Genomic DNA, 5,692 nt, shown 5'->3' with positions numbered 1-5,692 from the left:
AGAACTTTTTATTTGACACTGTGGTTTTTGTATTGTTCACTGGGACACAGACACTCCCGCTCTCTCTGCTGTCACGTCCGCTCTCCCTCCCCTCCGACTGTCACTGCCAACATATAAAGAGACACAATCACTGTCAGATCCCAGCACACCTGTTCACCCCGCCCCTGCGCCGCCCCAGGAGCTCACTGCGTCACCCCTCCTCTGCAGCTGGCCAGAGACCACACTCACACCACACTCAACTTTTTGGGAATTGGACTTGTAAGTTATATTTCTAGGCATAATACTATTATGAACTAAAATTAAACAAATGCCTGACATAAGTAGAAACTGTGCCACTAAAATTATATGGAGATTTAGTCTGCATTAAAATACATATTTTACCCTATCCAGTGGTTTATAAAGTGCTTTTTCTATGCAAACATAGCATTTGTTCTAATCAAGCTAAGTAGCTTTTAAAAGACAACAACATTGGAATAAGTCTGAAACTGATGGCAACCCAAACATTAATAAAACAGCCTATTCTCATATCAGACACGCACAGGCTGTGCTGCGAGAGGAGGAAAAGAATGACTGAATGAGTAATTAGCAAATTACAGCAGAGAATCCTGAATGGTCATCTGATTATTTTGGCCCTTAAGCCTTATGTGATCATTCTGGATCATTTTCTTTCATTTCCGCTGCTGGTCATGGATGTATCCCATCTGCTGGGAGTAAACACTGATGCACTGTGCTGTTGTCCATTGCTCCAACGCCATCCTCATAATGTGATTACTGTGCTTCAGCATCCAGCCGCACTGTGGAAGTCTAGATAACAAAAAAGCAAAAGCAAGCATAGCCCGGAAATAAGCAGAAAGAGAACCTTGATACCCTTTCATGTCTCATACTATGTTTTACTCAGTTGTGTTTGTTGAGAAGTGCTGAGAGAGGACAGACCATGCTTAGTCTGCCATTTATGTTGAAATAGTGCTGGTTTTTTTTTTTTTTTTTTTACTTTCCTTTACAGAAAAACTGTTTATTTCCCTAAAATGTCTTCCTGAAACCTACATAGTAGTAGTAGGAAGTAAAATACTTGGCATGCATCTTGTCCATTATATAGAGAAATTATGCAAGGGTCGGCTGAAGACGGACGTTTATCTAGTTACTGTTGCTGTGAAGTGCAACCCTGACACTCTCCCAAGCTTCACGCCACACAGTTCACTTCATTATGTTATCAGCAACCCCTAAAACTGTACTGGACAAAATCAGAAGTCCTACAAAAGTTTATCAGTATTTTGTGTCAAGATGAGTAACAAACCTCAGTCTGCCTGGAACAGGTGGGCCATAGCTGCTTGTCATTGCTCTGACATATACCTGATTTTCATTACATATTGATATTGATATTGATACATCTCTGCGTATTATGCCTTAAGTTGTCAAAGAGTCATCGTGGCTCAACTTTGATTGATGACAGTGACACTGAGCTCAGTTGTTGAGGATATCTTTAAGGGCTGGTGTTTCTGCCCCTGTTAACTGGTAAATGGACTGGTTCTTATATTGCACTTTTCTGCTCTAACTGACCACTCAAAGCACTTTACACAACTTACCTCATTCACACATTCACATAAGCTCTTTCTATCTAACATTCACACTCACTGATACTCCGATGGATGGATCGGACAGCAACTTGGGGTTAGTAAGGATCTTTGGCATGGAGACTGGAGCAGACGAGGATCAAACCATGAACCTTCCAGTTAGTAGACCTGCTCTACCAGCTGAGCTACAGCAAATTTAATTAACAGCAGACTGTTAGCTGCTATCAATTAAATTTTCTTGAAGTGGCTCTAAATTTGTCAGACTCGCACTTATAAATAAACTCTCATGTGATATGAAAGTGTAATTGTAACTGCTCATCACAGAAAAAGTACTAGTGGTAGAGTTTTAGGACTCTAAAGTCAAACATTAGCTGCCATAGCATTAGCTTATAAAATGATGTTGTTGTTTACCTAGAGGGTCCATGTCTGGGCCCTATTTCAGGAAGCCGGTTTAGTGGAAAAACTGAGTAAGTATACCCTGAGTTAACGAAAACTCTGGGTTTTCGGTTTCACAAAGCGAGTTCAGCTGAAGCCTGAGTGAGTCACTATGACGACACACGCCGTGAAGCTAACCTGCCCCCTAGCAGGTTTACTACAACTAACCCTGACTGTCCCCGCCTCTTTGTCGGAAACCTGACAGTAGGAAGTGTCGGACATGGCGTGCCCCATCCTTGAAGAGCCAGTAGATCGTGAAGCCCAAATTCTCCGCAGAGCTCACCGCCGGGAGAGAGTGATCAGAGCGCGTTTGGACATTTTATCATTTCCTGATGATTTTCTGTGCGAACGTTACCGTTTCTCAGCACAATCTATAAGTTATGTGAATAACATCCTCAGGCCATATATTACGCATGTGACACATCGCGGACATGCTCTCAGTTCATTACGTATTATCTGTATTGCACTTCGGTTTTTTGCAAACGGGAGCTTTCTGTATAATATTGGTGACGCTGAGCACGTTTCCAAGGCTACCGTCTGTCGGGCAGTCAGGAATGTTACAGTTGCACTGAAACGTCTCCTGTACTCGTTTGTGTTCCCCGGTCATAGACCCACAAGATTTATCAAAAAGGGATTCCACAAAATTGCAGGTATCAGGATGACCAAAACTTAATTTATGATGTGGTGATACTTGGACTACTACTTAAATTGTACATTTATTTTCAGGGTTCCCAGGCGTGATTGGCTGTACAGATGGCACTCACATTCCAATCATTGCTCCTTCAGTAAATGAAGGAGACTATGTGAACAGGAAGTCTTTCCACAGCATTAATGTACAGGTACATAGTTCCCTGTAGCATTTCAAACTAACAAATTATTTCATTATAGTAATGGATGCTAATTTGTGTTCTCTGCACTGTGAAGATCATATGTGATGCTGCCAACATTATCACAAATGTGGAAGCCAAGCGGCCAGGCTCTGTCCATGACTCACAAATATTCCGTGAATGTACACTGAGCACAAAATTTGGACATGGTGAGTTGAGAATACTTTAAAATATATAAAGACCAATTGCTTCAGGGACATTTGAACTGAAGTGTATCCTTCTGTCTTAGGAGAGTTCACTGGCTACTTGCTTGGTGATAGGGGGTATCCATGTTTACCCTATTTGCTTACCCCTTACCCTGACCCTGAACCGGGCCCACAGCAGCGATATAATCTGGCTAATTGCAGGACAAGAGCCAGAATTGAAATGACTATCGGAATGCTTAAGGCCCGGTTCCAGTGCCTGCAAAGACTCAGGGTCACCCCAGAAAGGGCATGTGACATTATTGTGGCATGTGTGATTCTTCACAACATTGCCACAATTAGAGGAGAACACTGTCCTTCTGAACCAAACATCAGCAGTGATCCAAACCATGAACATCCTGACCCTCCCACGGACATACAAGATGGAAGCGCAGTCAGAGACACCATATGTCACAATCATTTCTTTTGACCCATCACCTCAACATGTTGAAAGAAGAATAAACAGATTTTTTGTTCAACTGGCTTTATTGGTCGCCTGTGTTTCCTGTACACAAAGTATTAAAAGATGTAAACCTCATAAAGTGTCTCTGTTGCTTCCTCCTCTGTAACAGCTGTCAATGTTTCTTCATTATTTTCCTGTAGTAAAGAAATAGACAACATTGCTGTTCTACTGTAAACTCATATAATCTGTGGAGTATTACTCACAACTGCATGTTGGTCTGGCTCAACAGGAGGCTGCACCAGATGCAGTACACCATCACCATCAACTGATAGAATATGAGGTTTATACAGGTCACTTAAACTTACAAGGGACCAAATGGCAATTAACAAACATACCAATCACCTTACACGTCATTGTCATTATGCTCTCAAAGACAACCAAGACTGAGGGAAGGCAAAATCAGTCGGAAAATAACTTCACTACAAAATAATTCATTATGGTGAAGAGTTTATCAAATGAATGAGTAGCACTGCAAAGGTGACTGTGAAGAAAGGATGTATGCACATCATGTATTATTTTGAATTTACCCCTTATGTCGGCACTTGTGTCTTGCGGGGTTATTGACTCAGAGGATGTCCCCGCAGAGATGCCTTCAGCCACAGGGCGCCCACTGTTTTGGCTGAGGGCCAACTGCTCAGCTTCTGTGTAGTGGTGGTGGAGGACCCCCACCTGTTTTTCGGGCCTCCGCTTTTTTTCTGTTGGCTATAACGGGCCACATTTGAGCATACAGAGTAAGCAAATATGTACTTGTAATGTGCTCAGATAATTTCAATAAGTGCTTACAGAAAGAAAATTAATGTAGCCTCTAACTGCAATTGATTTACATCGGACAAACAGACCAAGCACTGTGGCTCATAATACAATTACACCTTACCTGTTTGGACTATATTTTTATATTTCATTTTTACTTGCTGCCAGGAACGTTTGGGGCCTGTTGGGTTGCACCTGCGCTCACATCACATCACAAAATAAAATGTATAAAATAACAAATAAAATAACATATGATAAAATAACGTGTTAAATGGGTGGAAATCCCTCGATCAATGTTTAAATTAACACTCACGCATTGACTCTGTCGGCTTTGTTTTGCCATGCATGCTCCCTTTCTTTTGCAGCTGTGGCTGTGTTACTTTTTTCCGCGGAATTTGTATGTTATCGGCATATGCTGCCATCAGAATTTCGGCCTCAAGCGCTGTGACATACATTGACCGCGCCTTCTTTCCCTCCGTCTCCATGGTGACTCGCTTAATCTGTGCTCCGCTTATCAGGGCTTTATGTATCCTCGTCCGCGCGCTTCACTTGGGGTTAAAGCAACTCCGCGTTGACTGAACTAATTGTTATCAGCCTTTCTGAAACCGAATATTCCGAGTTGGACAGTTCGGGGTTACTCAACCCTGCGTATCGTTTTTCACTCTGAGTTTTCTAAACCGGCTTCCTGAAATAGGGCCCTGGTCTGCTCGTGATAAACAATTGCGAAAATATCAAGAATAAAGAAACATGTTCCTGTAGTGGGTTTTTTTTATGAGGTGTGGGCTTTGGCTCTGCTGCTGGGGAGGGGTGGTGCAGCAGGCTCGAGGGGCAGCACCAGGGAGGCGGGCAGGGCAGCTGTGGGGGAGTGCTGTGGTGACAGCTGGAAAGCTGTCAAAGCCAAGATGATAGAGCACAAATTTGACTCTGTTACTGATAACAAAAGCTGGGGTGGGGTTTACAAATCCTAACTTCAGCTCAAAAGTGAGGCTTCGGGTGAGGAGGAAGAGGATGACAAAAATGAGAAAGAAAAACTAGAATGAGAAAATGAAAATAGAAATATGTTAAAAAATATTATTTAAATTAATTAGTTATAGCATATTAAGCTTTTAAAAATTGTTTCAGAACATTTTTATTTGTTTGGCCATTCTTGTTTAAACCATCATCAAACATGTTAATTATGTGTTAATAAACTAATTAATTAATAATTGTTAATAAAATATTCTCACAAACATGTAACTACTACTACTTGATGCTAGTATCGTGTATGTTGAATCTGGTATTAAACAGGGTGAAAGTCTTTCAGCAAGGAAAAACTGAATCACAACCAATTACTAACTATTTATGGCACAAAGCTTTTGCAAGGGTAATCATTGGTGGTGTTGTTGTTCATAACCTGAATATGTT

General features: G+C 41.5%; 1 long non-coding RNA gene across 1 annotated transcript; it reads left to right on the top strand.

Annotated features, from left to right (window-relative positions):
* The first annotated feature begins 2,651 nt into the window (after positions 1-2,651).
* LOC309691321 lies at positions 2,652-3,829 on the top strand. Its single transcript, XR_014271957.1, has 3 exons — positions 2,652-2,845; positions 2,931-3,042; positions 3,123-3,829. It is a non-coding gene; the product is annotated as an uncharacterized lncRNA (long non-coding RNA).
* Positions 3,830-5,692: the final 1,863 nt, after the last annotated feature.

This window comes from Aulonocara stuartgranti (assembly GCF_965226115.1).
Source record: "Aulonocara stuartgranti genome assembly, chromosome: 16".
NCBI classification, from domain to species: Eukaryota; Metazoa; Chordata; class Actinopteri; order Cichliformes; family Cichlidae; genus Aulonocara; species Aulonocara stuartgranti.
This window is presented reverse-complemented; position numbering and strand designations above follow the sequence as displayed.